The sequence below is a fragment of the Sorex fumeus genome, unplaced genomic scaffold (genome assembly GCF_029834395.1).
Source record: "Sorex fumeus unplaced genomic scaffold, SorFum_2.1 ptg000098l, whole genome shotgun sequence".
In the NCBI taxonomy this organism is placed as follows: domain Eukaryota; kingdom Metazoa; phylum Chordata; class Mammalia; order Eulipotyphla; family Soricidae; genus Sorex; species Sorex fumeus.
Window position 1 is genome coordinate 123027 of NW_026606155.1, and position 14017 is coordinate 137043.

Sequence of the window (14017 nt, forward strand, 5' to 3'; positions counted from 1 at the left end):
GAGGGGTCCAGATGTCTCTCCAGGTGCTGGCGTCATTCAGAGACTTGCAGGACTCAGCTCCCATGTCACCCCCAAGTCCAGGCTTTCTGCTTCTGGGGTGCAAAAAGGGTAGTGATGGGCTGGAGCGATAGCACAGCAGGTAGGGCGTTTGCCTTGCACGCGGCCGACTCGAGTTCGATTCCCAGCATCCCATAGGGTCCCCTGACCACCGCCAGGAGTCATTCCTGAGTGCGTGAGCCAGGAGTAACCTCCTGAGCATCACTGGGTGTGACCCAAAAAGAAAAAAAAAAAGGTAGTGACAGTAATTCACAGGAGACTGTTAGTTGTCTTTGTCACCTAGGCCCAGCTGTCCTGCTCAGGCCATAGCACCTGTGCGTCCAGGGGGGTCAGGGGGCCCATAAGTGGGGGAGGCATTCCCACAGAAAATGTGCAGCTTCGCTCCTGCAGGCCCACCAGAACTGTCAGCGGTGGCGAGCCTGTGCAGGAACTGAGGGCGTGTGTGGGTTCTTGCCTGGTGCCAACCCCCCCATGTCGCGGCAGCCTCACAAAAGCTGTGTGCAGACCCACGAGATCTGTAGAGCCAGGAGCTGGTTCCCGCTACGCAGATATCTGGGAATGGTGACGCTCAAGCTGAGAGCCACGCGCTTCCAGGAAAAGGAAAAGTCAGGCCCCCTCTTCTAGGCCCGTTGTCTGAGAGAAAGTTTAATTTAGGAAATGTGAGTGAGGTCAGGATGGGGGTGGAGCCGGTCCTGGTCTCCCCGTCCCAACGAGACCCCAAGTCATTGCCCACAAACGGCCTCTCTGGCTCCTGATCAAGCTGCTCAACGGCCATGATCCTAGAGACTCAGGAGCAAATCTCGAAACCCAGTGGCTTTTGGCAGAAATCTCTCCACGTTTAAGTGTTAAAATTTCAGAATTTCAAAATCACATGGCCCTACTGCAGCCACGCGACATCATATGTCATTCATAACCAGCAATAGAACACAAATTTTCTATTGTTGCCTTTTCAGCAGATCTGAGTGTTGGGGTAAAATCTCAAATAATAATGGTGGGTCTGGTGATGAAATATTAAATGTGATCAAAGTGGAGAGAGAGCAATTTGGAAATTATCTGTCCCACAGAGGTAGGGGGAGGGTGTGGGATGGGGGTATGCTGGGGATTTTGGTGGTGGATCGTGGGCACTGGTGAAGGTATGGGTGTTTCATTGTATGACCGAGACTTAGACCCTAAAGCTTTGTAACTGCTCTCATGGTGATTCAATAAATAAAATTATAAAAAATGAAAAAAAATGTGAGTGAGGGGTTGGAGTGGTAGCACAGCAGGTGGGGCATTTGTCTTGCATGCGGCCGACCTGGGTTCAATTCCCAGCATCCCATATGGTCCCCCAAGCATTGCCAGAAGTAATTCCTGAGTGCAGAAAGTAACCCCTGTGCATCACCAGGTATGACCCAAAAAGCAGAGAAGAAAAGAAAAGAAAAGAAGAGAAAAGAAAAGAAAAAAGAAAAGAAATGTGAGTGAGGAAAGCGAGAAATGAGAAAGTAAATGTCAAGAAACAAGACAGCTGGGGCAGGACAGATTATACAGCAGGGAGGGCGTTTGCCTTGTATGCAGCAGACCTGGGTTCGATCCCTGGCACCCCATATGGTCTCCTGAGCACTGCCAGGAGGAATTCCTGAGTTACAGAGTCAGGAGTGAGGACTGAACATGGCTGGCTGGGTGTGATCCCCCCCAAAAAACAACATTCCCTGAGTTGAATGTGTTGGTGAACGCAGAACGGGTGCATAGTCGCTTTGGAAAGCTGATTGTAAGACCGTTTCCTGCTGCCTGAGTCTGGGGCGCATGGTGCCAGAGCGATAGTACAGCGGGGAGGGCACTTGCCTTGTATGCCGCGGACCTGGGTTCGATCCCTAGCATCCCATATGGTTTCCCAAGCTCTGCCTGAATGCAGGGCAGAACTAAGTCCTAAGGTGTGACCTAAAAAAAATAAATAAATAAACAAAAAGAGTCACTGCTAAGGCATTGTCAAGGACTTTGAACCTTGGAGGTCTCTGTTTAGTGCCTCTGTTCCTTCTGAATTTGCTCTCTCTCTCTCTCTCTCTCTGGCACACTCAGGGGTTACTCATGGCTCTGCACCCAGAAATTACTTCTGGCAGCCTCAGGGAACCTATAAGGTGCCAGGAATTGAGCCTGGAGAGACCACATGCAAGGCAGGTGCCCTCTTCCATGTCCTCCCAACTCCAGGGTGGGGTGGGGCAGGCTAACTCCCTTTGAAATCATATTTTCTTTAGTTTTATAACTTCCCGACACGAACTGCCTTATCTCCTCCACCTTTCTAGGATTTCCCAGGAATTAGGAATTGTCATGGAGCCCAGAATCCCGGCAGTGTGGCCTCCTTGGAGCCGGTGTTCTGGGCCTCATGCTTCCTCATACTCCCAGCGACATGCACACGGCAGGCGCTCACACACATCTGATGATGCTGAAGAGACGTAGTGGTCCCATCAGAGGGCCAGGCAAAAAGCCGTACAAGAGAGGCCCCTACGAGGGTCCGAGGGAGAGCACAGCACAGGGGCCTTCGCCTCATACCCTGCTGCCTTGGGTTCAAACAAAATAAAACAAGAAGATAGATCCCTAGTAGAAGATCCGCCCAGGATGGGAGATGCATGCTGAAAGTCGACTATAGACCGAACATGATTACCATTCAATTCTCTTTTGCAAACCACAGCACCTAAAAGGAGAGAGCTAACAAAAGGGAATGCCCTGCCACAGAGGTATAGTGGGATGGGGGGTGGGTGGGTGGATATCACATACAGTTTAAGGGATACTGGGATTAGTGATGGTGGAGAATGGGCACTGGTGGAGGGATGGGTATTTGATCATTGTATAACTGAAACCCTAGCACAAAAATTTGTAAGTCTACAACTGTACCTCATGGTGTTTCACTAATAAAAATTAAAATATATATAATAGTAAAACAGTAATTATGCTGTTAAACAGTAAAACAACAATATGCTTGGAGTATCACGTTTCACTCAAATGAGAGAAAGAATCCGGAGTTCCGACCTCCGTCGATGGTCAAGAATCAGGGATGCTGGCTCGTTTGCCAAGGCGTCGAAAATCAGATGGGCTGGACACGTAATGAGATTTGGAGACGACCGCTGGACTAGAGCCGTTACCGACTGGATTCCACAGGATGTCAAAAGACCGCATGGCCACCCACCTACCAGATGGTCAGACTTCTTTGTCAAGACCCTGAACAATCAGTTTGAGGCTTTTCGTGTTCCTAGAACGAACAGACGCCATTGGGCTACTCTAGCACGCGACAGGGACAAATGGAGACGTTACTGGTACCGGCTCGAGCAAATCGATGATTAACGGGAAGTCAAGTGATCAAGTGAGTAAAAAAAAGGTAAAGGCCCTCCCATTGTTCATCGATTTGCTTGAGCGGGCCCAGTTAAGTCTCCATTGGAGACTTTGTTGTTACTGTGTCTGTGAGTAAAACGGTAAAAAAAAAAAAAATAGATCCCTATTATCCATTCACCTTTTCATTCATTTGACCTTGGGAGTCACACCCATGGTGCTCTCCAAGCTCAGTGTTTGGGGTCATTCACAGTGATGGTGTTTGGCGACCAGGCAGGGCCTGGCTTGAACCAGGATCCCAGCGTGCGAAGCATGTGCACCAGCCCAGGGAGCCATTTCTCTGTGAGAACTGGAACTCAACCCCTGGTTGCGAATCTGCAATTGCAGCCAGCTGAAGTCCCTGGTCTGCCCAGTGGCTTCTCATTGAGCCAATTAGCTGACATGCTTCGTGCCGTAGTTTCCTTAGTAAGTTTACCTGAGTAAGCCTTTCCTGGCTGGAGAGTTTTTGCAGAGATTTAGGGAGGGGCATATGAAAGCATTGGAAGAGCTCTATGGCAATGCAGTATCATAGGGCAGGAGAGATAGCGCGGCCCCGTAAGCTGCTTGCCTTGCATGTGGCTGACCTGGGTTCACCCCCCAGTCCATAGGGTCCCCACTGAGCACTGCCAGGAGGGATTCCTAAGTGCAGAGTTAGAGTAACTCCTGAGCATCATTGGGTGTGGCCCCCGAACAATAAAGGAAGGGCCGAGCAGTGTAATCATTTCTAATGGCTATCTCACTGCGCACATCTGTCAGCGGCACCTGTGATGAGTCAGGACGTTAATGGGGCCTCTGGAGCCATCGGAGGAAAGGTGGGGGAGTGGCCCTTGGGAGTATCTCCCTGCTCTGACCTGAGAATAATTATAGCTTCGGAACTGTGTTCTGAAAGGAGACGCGCTGACGCTGACATCTTTATTCACACCCGGCTTCCCTGCTCTGCACACACACACACACACACACACACACACACACACACACACACACACAAAATGGGTGTTGGGGGGAGGGGGTGGTGAAGGGGGAATTGGCCACACAGAAGGGCTCTGTGCTTGGGAGTGACCCCTAGCGGTCTCAGGGGACCATACCCCGTGTTGAGGCTTCGAACCCGAGTCACTGCATGTCAGGTCAGTGTCTCCTCTCTCAGCTCCAGTTTTATAACTTACTTTCTGCTCAGGACACTTCCCGCGGCTTTACTGAGCCTGGGAGGAGGGCCCGCGGGCCTCTTTAGGAGGAAAGAGGAAACCGCAGCCCTGCGATCTTGGGCCCTTTCTCCTGAGCTCATACCCGGCCTGGCCTCACTCTTCCCATCTGCAAGGCGGGCCGAGCCCCGCGCCGGGCAGGGCCGGCTGCGGGGCACAGAGACGTCTCCCCCTTACTTTCCCCCTGTCCCTCTCTCTTCCTGTCGCAAGCACGCCAGCCAAGTAGTGACTTGCACGGCGGGGGGCGACCCGGGCTGGAACGGAGGTCAGCCCGGCGCCCTAAATGCTGGGCGCTCCCGGCGCTCGGGGCGGGCGCGCCGCAGATAAGAGTCAGACTTTGCGCTGCGGGGCAGGATTTGAACCCGGGCTGGCTTCCCGGGGAGGACGCGCCGGCGGTGGCCGGGTGCTGAGGGAGGGGACAGCCGCGTGGGGCAGCCTTGGGTTTGTGGGCGGTGCCGGTGGAGGGTGGGGGTTCGCCTCCCTCGCCCCGCCCCACCCCCCGGGGATTCCCCTCGCAGCCCCAGCCGGGATGCTCAAGCTCGAGTGCTCGGAGGCTCCGGGGAGGCGGGTGGCAGGGACCGGATGGGGCGCCCCCAATGTCGCGGTGTCACTTCCTCCGTGGATCTGGCGCCCGCGGCAGAGGAGGGAGCGGCCCTGGCCCGGGCGGGCACCGGGCTTAGAGGGGGAGGCCCAGCCCGCAGCCCCCCTCCCCGGGGTCCCGGGCGCGCGCCCAGCGCCAACTTTCCCGGGGGACGCGGGTGCGAGCGCGGCGGGGCGCCGGGCGCGGGGTGGCGGGGCGCGCGGGGCGCTGGCCGTGGCGGGGCCCCCGGGCGGCAGCTGCCGAGGGACGGGACTGGCCGGGGTGGGGCGGGGCGGGGACGCGGCGACTGTCCCGGCCCCGCCCCGCGCCCGCCCGCCCCGCCGAGCCGCCCGGGACGCGGCGAGGGCGAGCACCCGGCTCGGAGCTGCCCGCCGGTAAGTGCGCGGGCCCCGGGGCGCCGGGCCCAGGGCCGCTGTGGGCCCCGCGGGGATCGGGGGCGCCCGGAGTCGCGGGGGGCCCCGGGGAGGCGCGCCGGGGGCGGGGGACCCGAGTGACAGCTGCGGGCGGGCGGGTATTTTTAGTTTGAACCAACCGTCCTCCGCCGCCGGCGACAGCGCCCCGACTTCGCGCCCCGCCACCCCGGGGCCTGGGGGCTCGCCCCCCCCCCGGCCAGGAAGCCCCCCCAGCAGCCCCGGGGCAGCGGCTCCTGTCCCTCGCCCGCCCCGCGCGCCGCTCCGCCTCCCGGGCCAGCCGACCTGTCACCGCGGCCGCCGCGTGTCGCCGCGTCCCCAACCCGCGCGCGCGCGCTCGCGCAGGACTCGGTGGGGCCCAGAGCCCAGCGGGGCCGCGGCGGGGACACGTCGTCCCTGGCGGGCGGGTGGGCTTCGTTCCCACACTGCCCAGCCTCCCGGAGCCCCATGCCTGCATGGCCATGGAAGAGGGGGAGTGATGGCAGAGGTCCCCTGCAGCGCCCCTGATGGGTGCTGGCGCCCCTGCGGGTCTCGCACCCCATCCCAAACAGGGACCTGCTGCTGTGACCCCGGGGACAGTGGGAGACCCCGCCCCCAGCTCTGCTGACTCCTGCAACACCTGACTCCTCCCACCTCTAAGTGGTGGTGGGGGGACCTATGGGGTGGGGGGAATGATCAGGAATATTAATCGCTGCTTTATTAATTTGGCCCCCAGAGTTCTGGGAACTCACCTCTAGGGCTTCGTTTCCGTTTCCTTCTGGAATTAATGAGGGGCCTTCCAGGGCGGGACTTGCTGTGGGGGAGCCCACAGCGCCCCTGGGGACCATGAGCATCCCACGTGGGTGGAGACACAGCCCAGAGTGACTTCTCCCAGAAAAAGGGGGACCACACCACTGCCTTTCCGAGCTGCTCTGGGACCACCCTCACTTCCGTCCTGGAGGGTGGGGGCGCTTGGGGGTCTGTCCAGTTCTCCAGGCTCTCCCCTCCACCCAGAGCTGGGAGTGGGGGCGCCCCATGCCTTGGGCCGGTTCTGCTCCAGTCAGGTGACCGGCCCCCTGCGGGGCTCCGTGACACGTGTGGACATGTGGTCTCTGCATTCTTCAGGCAGGACAGCCCTGGGGCGCCACTACAGCTGTGCCCCGCCTGCTGGCCCCAGGGGCCCGTGTCAGCTGGAGGGCCCCCACTGCGGGCAGGTGGAGTGTGGGCAGGGCAGTTTTATTTCTGGAACTAGCTTGGTGCTGGGGTCCCTGGGCGGGGCGCTGGGGTCGCCTCTAGAATGGGGGGACCCATCTGAGGGTGCACGCTGCCCCCTTCAGAGTGGCTGTTTCTGTTTGAGGATCCCACTCTGCAGAGCTTCTTGGGGTACTCAGGACCAAATCTGGGGGTCGCCCATGTGAGGCATCTTGCTGGCCCCTTTGGGGTGAGTTTAAGCTCTGCCCAGTCCGGGAACACCCATCTAGCAGGGGTGCCCTGTGTTTTCTCAGGCTGCCTCCTGCCTGCCCCGGATTGGTTGTGCCCTCCGCTTGCTAATGCGGGCCCTGAACTGCTGGGGTCTGGTTTGGCTACGGGTGTCCTTCATGCTGGGGAGATGAGATTTGGTACCTCCAAAGCACCTGGACCCCTATCAGGGCCTTGCGTGGCCCAGATCTAAGAAATGGGGATGTCTGTGCTCCAGTGTCCCGTTCTGCCTTTTACTGTGGCTCTTCAGTTTAATTCCTCAGGACGGGGGTACCCTAACCCCACAACTGTGTGTGTGTGTGTGTGTGTTTGTGTATGTAACTTTCATGAAACTTGTGAGCTGTGTTTCAGGAGTGCCAGAGGTGGCCCAGGGGAGCCACTGTCCCAAGGTGGATTTGGTAGGGACTGAGGGACACCCATACCCCTCTCCCCTTAGCTCTGCCTCTGCCCTCCCTCTCTGCCTGGATGCCCCCCAGAGTGTGTATGGAGGGGGCGCTGTTAGCTCTGAAAGCTGGTCCTGGAGATGTGGGAGGGGCTTGGGGGCACCCAGTCCTGTGGGTTTCCTGTCTGTCACCTGCTGCAGTGGTGAGTAGGAAAGGCCTCTGCCCACCCATGTGGGGGGACACAGATTGGAACCGGAATGGAACCCGCACTTTGGACCCAATGCTCATCCCCAAACAGCAGACCTGGCGCTAGCCAAGGACAGTGCTCCCATTGGAAGCCTTCTCCTTGGGAAAACCATCTTCCCCAGCAGGGAAGAGGGGGTCCGCTGGGGTCCAGCCATTTTTACTCCCCCTGTAATGTCAGTGAATCACCCCCTTTGGGCCACCATGGAGGGAGTTTGGGCTGCACAGGTGGAGGTTAGGGGAATGTCTGTTCCTCCCTGAGAATCTCACTTTATTTTTATTTTATTTGCTTTTTGGGTCACACCCAGCGATGCACAGGGGTTACTCCTGGTTCATGAACTCAGGAATTACTCCTGGTGGTGCTCGGGGAACCATATGGGATGCTGGGAATCGAACCTGGGTTGGCTGAGTGCAAGGCAAACGCCCTACCTGCTGTGCTGTCGCTCCAGTCCTGGGGAATCTTGCTTTAATCAAACTTTAGGGGTGATGTGCTGGGGGGTGGGCAAGATTCAGGTGGGGGACCATCCTGGCGGCTGGAACCTCCCCAGTAGAGATAAGGGACCCCTACCTTCCCTGCAGGGGTCCTATGAGAATCAGGGCTTTCAGCTGGGGTCTGCTTGCAGGAGGTGCTGGCGGGGGGTATTACTAGGAAGCTTGCAATCCAACAATGCTCCGTCTCGTCTGCCCATGCGCCTCTGTTGGCACCAGCAACTTTGGAGGACCAGTGGCATGTGAGAAGTGTGTTCTGAGGGCAGAAAGCTGGCGTGGCTGCTGAGTGAAGGGCTTCCTTGAGGGCAGCGGCCAGAGAGCACTGGGAGAGGGTCTGGGGGACAGGTGGGACAGGATTGGCCTTGAGATTCTTTCTGAGGACATGGGTCTCATCCATGGAATCTATTCACCAGTCTGACCCACTCGAGGTGAGCAAGCCAGGAAAGAGAACGCAACTTTGGGGGGAAGCTCTGGCCGCAAAGGGGGCCAGGCCGGGAGAGAGAACAGGCTGGGCTCACAGTGCTCCGTCTCGTCTGCTGAATGGGAGGCGCTATTGAGAAAGATTTTTAGGCACTTGGGAGATACAGTACAGTGCTTGCCTTGTATGCAATCCACCCAGGTTTGATTCCTGTATCTCATAGGGTCCCCTGAGCACTGCCAGGAGTGATCTCTGAGTGCAGAGCGAGGACTAAGCCCTGAGCACTGCCCAGTGTGGCCCCAACCCCCCCCCCCCCAAATAGTTTTATGCTTTGTCACTTACAAATAGATATACATTGTGTGTGGGGGGGGTTGCTGGAGTGATAGCACAGAGGGTAGGGCATTTGCCTTGCATGCAGCCGACCGGGGTTCGATCCCTGGCATCCCATATGATCCCCTGAGCACCACCAAGGAGTAATTGCTGAGTGCAGAGCCAGGAGTAACCCCTGTGCATCACTGGGTGTGACCCGAAAAGCAAAAAAAATAAATAAATAAAACCAAAACTAAAAAACAGATATACGTGGATATATTCTATACAGTGTTATATACAGTGTTATATATGCATAGTATACATTGTAACTGTCATTCATACATTATGTGTATCAAATATATGATGTTACAAATCCAAAGTGCATGCAAAATAAAAAAGATAATGTGGATACTTTTGTCAGCTCTCCTCCAAATCCAGTCTCTGTTCCCAGTCCGATTTAGATCAGGCTGGATTTAAAAAATTAAACCAATGTCAATCCCATGTCTGACACTTACAGACCCGCACCCTTTGCTCCTTGTAGAGGTTAAACTTCCTCTTCAGAGGACTTGGCATGAGTCAGGTCCCCGCCACCGTCTCCCTCATGCACCCGAATATCCGGTGCCAGCCCTAATGATTTCTGCCTCTGATTCATAAAGTCCTGAGATGTTTGCTCCGGGAGGAACTCGGGCAGCCCGAACCAGGTGCTGCTTTTACAGCTGCTGCATGCCAAGGTCAAGGTCAACATCAGGTGCAGGCCGGAAAAAACACTTCTTCTGGGCTGCCAGGCTGGGGACACTCACCAGCACCCCACCTGTGCAAAGGCTAAGTACCACTGGGTGTGACCCCCAACACATTAAACTTGGATACTAGAATACAGACCTAAAAGTGCAAGTTTGGGGGGGGGCGGTGTTAGAGAGTTGATGTAGGAAGTCACTGCACCCCCAACACCCCAAAGTGTCCTTGAGGCTCCCCATCCCAACGCCTTCCCCGTCTGACATTTCCTTCCTTCCCCATAGTATACATTTGTTTGTTGATTGACAGTTGGAGGATCTGGTGTAGACTGTTCCCTCCCTCAGCACCACCCATGCACTCCAGCCCCTCCTCCTGTGTCCCCTGTTCCCCTCCTCCTCCTCCCCCCACCCTCCAAAAAAAAAAAAAACATCCCTTGCACTTTCGGGCCTGTATTCTAGTATCGGAGTTTAATACTCTTCAGGGCCACACCCAGTGATGCTTAACAGCCACTCCTGGCTCAGGGATCACTCCTGGCAGGGCTCGGAGGACCACATGGGCAGCCCGGGATAGAACCAGAGTCAGCTGCTTGCAAGGCAAACGCTCTACCCACTGTACTGTTGCTCCAGCCCCCACGGTTTAATATTGAGTGAGTCTCTACACCCTTGGTTCATTCTCGATGTACCACAGGTGAGTGAGCTCATCCGTATGCGTCCTTCACCCTCCGGCTTATTTCACTTAGCATCAGACCCTCCAATTCCATCGCCTCGACCTGCACGCATGCCTGTGTTTTTCTCGAGGCTTCCATTGTGTCTATGGGCTGTAGCTTCCTTCTCCATTCACCCTTTACTCTTATTTTATTTATTTATTTATTTATTTATTTGCTTTTTGCTTTTTGGGTCACACCCAGCGATGCTCAGCGCTTATTCCTTGCTCTGGCTCTGCACTCAGGAATTACACCTGGCGGTGCTTGGGGGGCCATATGGGATGCTGAGGATCGAACCCAGGTTGGCCGCATGCAAGGCAAACGACCTACCCGCTGTGCGATCGCTCCGGTCCCATCGCCCTTTACTCTTCCCTCTCCTGGCTGTCACAGTGAGAGCTGCCATGAACAGATTCATGGATCTGTCGTTGCAAATTAAGGTTCCTCTCACTGAGGATCAGGGAAACACAAACTGACAATGACGTCTCACCTCACGTCACTGAGCATGGCGTGGATCAGGACAAACTGAAAACAACGCTTGTCGGCAGGGCCGTACCGAAACAGGAACCTCTGTTTGCTGCTGGGAGAATAGTTGCCTGCCCCCGGTTCTGGTTTTCATTGTCAAAACCAGAGGAGCGTGGCCCAGGCCGGAACCACACACTTCTAGAACCTTCAGGAATAGAGCTGTGAGGGAGGGACTGTTCCCCCACCCCAGTCACAGTCACAGTCCTCCCATTGTTCATCAATTTGCTCGAGCGGGCCCAGTAACGTCTCCATCATGAGACTTGTTGTTACTGTGTTTGGCATATCGAGTACATCACGGGTAGCTTACTCTCGGTAGCTTGCCGGGCTCTCCGAGAGGGGCGGAGGAATCAAACTCGAGTCGGCAATGTTGGCTGCGTGCAAGGCAAATGCCCTACCGCTGTGCTATCACTCCAGCCCTTTCCCACCCCAAAGCGCTGCAGATCCCCTTTCCCACACGGAGCCCTGGGCAGAGCCGCCCCGTTTCTGCTCTGATCAGGGTGAGCTACAGGTCATCCCGGTGTGTCCTAGTTGAGGCTGACTCAGGAAGGCTCAATACCGAGGGCCGGTGGGGCAGGGCAGAAGTTTCCTCCCAGCACAGGACTGAAGCTGATGCAAAACTGTTGAGTGTGAGCCGAAACTCTTGACCTGACCCAGTGGAGACTGGCAAGAAGGACATCCCCGACTGCCACAGTTTCTCCCCAGAGACCCATGGCATTGGTTCCGCTGGCCACGGGGCTGCTGTACCCTGTATATTAGGGGGAATACCAATATTCCCTAAGCTCTGGGGTCCTGGTGACTCTGGGGGGCAATACCCAGTGGAGTTCAGGGCTTATTCCTGGCTCTGCACTCAGGGATCCCTCCTGGCTCAGGGGACCAAATGGGATGCTGGCGATTGAACTTGGGTCGGCTGCATTGAAGGCAAGCGCTCTACCTGTTGTACCATCGTTGGCCCCAGTCCTGGTGACACTGGTTCCTGGTGCCGCCCTCCCTACCCAGTTCAGAGATGTCCTTTGGGCCTTCTCTCTGCCGTGGCCGAGGGGCCTCAGAGAGGTGACATTGCAGGATCAATTTCTGGTGCCTGGAAGGGCTTTCTGGGCATGAAGTGGGCCCAGAGCTGCCTGGTGCCCCCCATGTGCTCACTGGCTGTCAAACCCTGCCTTGCCTGGTGCCCGGGGTCAAGTGCGGGCACACAGATGGTAGAAATGCTGGTTCCAGTTCTACCTCGTGGGGTCTAACTGGGACTTGAGGGGGTGTCTCCTGACCCCAGGGCCTGGGACTTCTTTTTTTTTTGCCAAGAATCTGTGTCAGGGGCCCGCGTGGGGACAGCTTGGGATGGTGCAAGGTGGAAGATTGAGGAGGCCAGTGATCGGGGTGGGGTTCTACCTGGATGTCACCAGGCAGGGGAGGACACTGCTGCCTGGACTCATTAAGCCAGCTTTTGTTGGAGAGCTGAAAACATCTCAGCTATTTCAGAGCCCCTCCCGAGTGACATTTATTGAAATAATACAGCGGCTGACTCACGGGGAAGCCTCCTGTTGTTTCAGAGTACTCGGCCTTCCGGGACAAGGGGCGGGGCCGCAAGCCCGAAGTACAGCGAACCCCCGACTTGCACCCCCTCTTTTTTGTGCTTTTTAAGATAAATGAACTATTATTTGTTTGTTTTTGCAGTGCTCAGGACTTACTCCTGGCTCTGTGCTCAGGGATCACTGCTGGCGATGCTTGGGGGACCCTATGGAGTTCCAAGGATTAAACCTGGGTCAGCTCATGCAAGGCAAGCACCCTTCCCACTGTATTATCGTCCTGGCTCTATTTCTTTTTTTTTTTTCCTTTTTGGGTCACACCCAGCAATGCTCAGGGGTCACTCCTAGCTCTGCACTCAGGAATTACTCCTGGCGGTGCTTGGAGGACCATATGGGATGCTGGGGATCGAACCCAGGTTGGCCGCATGCAAGGCAAACACCCTACCCACTGTGCTATCCCTCCAGCCTGCTATCTATTTCTTTATGTTGGTTTGCTTGGTTGCTTTGGGGGCCATGCCCAGGAGTACTTGGGGGAATACTCTGTCTGGGCTCAGGGGGATTCTTCTGGCAGTGCTGGGGGGATCACTCAGGGCTAGAGATGAAACGTGGTCCTCCCACCCGTGAAATGCACAAACTCCAGCCCTTTGAGCCATCTCCCTGTCGCCCTAAATGATGATTTAATGAAAACGAACAGCCGTGCTCATGAAGAGCAAGGTTTAGAATTATCAAGCAGAAAAACAGCAAAGCCAAATGAGCTTGAAGGAGAGCTGGGGGCGGGAGGGGGGCGGGGTGGTCTCTACTCATTGGGAATGTTGGGGGTGGAGATTGGTATGGAGCAGGATGGGAGAGGGGTCATGAGTAGAGTCAGACTGAGGCCCTTCAGTCAGTTCTTGTGCATTATTATAATGTAATAACATGTTACATTATGTGTATTGCAACATATTATTACTTGCACTGGCGCTGAGAGTGATGTTGTGGTAGTGAACTAAGATCAGACTGCATGGCGCGCTTGCCCAAGTGTAAACTCCACTAAACAGAAACTAAAACAACTTTCTCAAGTTGCCTGAGTCTACAGAAACACAGGCAGACGTCGGAAGAAGGTTCGGATTTAGAAAAAGAAAATTTCCTGGTCGCCGGCTGACTGAGAGGCAGGACTTGGTCAGCCCAGAGTGGTCACAGCGCCATTGAAAAAGTGACATCTTGGGCTAGAGCAAGAGGCCAGCAGGTTGAGCGCTCGCCTTGTGCACAGACAATCTGGGTTTGATCCCATCACCCTGTTGGGTCTCTGAGATACACGAGGCATGGTCCTTGAGTGTAGGGCCAGGACTAAACCCTGAGCACGACCGGGTGTGACCCCCCCAAAAAAAACCAAAAAGGACAGAGGGACATTTCCTGGGTTTTCAGCGATCATAAGAGAATTGGAGTAACTTAACCAGCTGAAAAATCAAGACAGTTAGTTCAGGAATTTGAGAACTAGGAAGCCATGGTGATTATAACTAATTTTGTATGTAAGTTGACTTCAGGGTTCTACAACCCCCTAAATCATATACCCACATGTCTCAAAAGCACCCCACTGAACACAGCTTTGAGTTTATGCTCAAGCGACAGACTTTGCAGTGTGAGTCAGTGTGAGT

General features: G+C 55.5%; 1 protein-coding gene across 1 annotated transcript in view; it reads left to right on the forward strand.

Annotated features, from left to right (window-relative positions):
- Positions 1-5539: 5539 nt before the first annotated feature.
- Positions 5540-14017, forward strand: part of SYNE3 (spectrin repeat containing nuclear envelope family member 3) — a 73081-nt gene continuing 64603 nt past the window's right edge. Inside the window, exon 1 of the mRNA XM_056133778.1 lies at positions 5540-5570. The gene's annotated coding sequence lies outside the window, so the exon portion shown is untranslated. The remainder of the gene's footprint in view (positions 5571-14017) is intronic.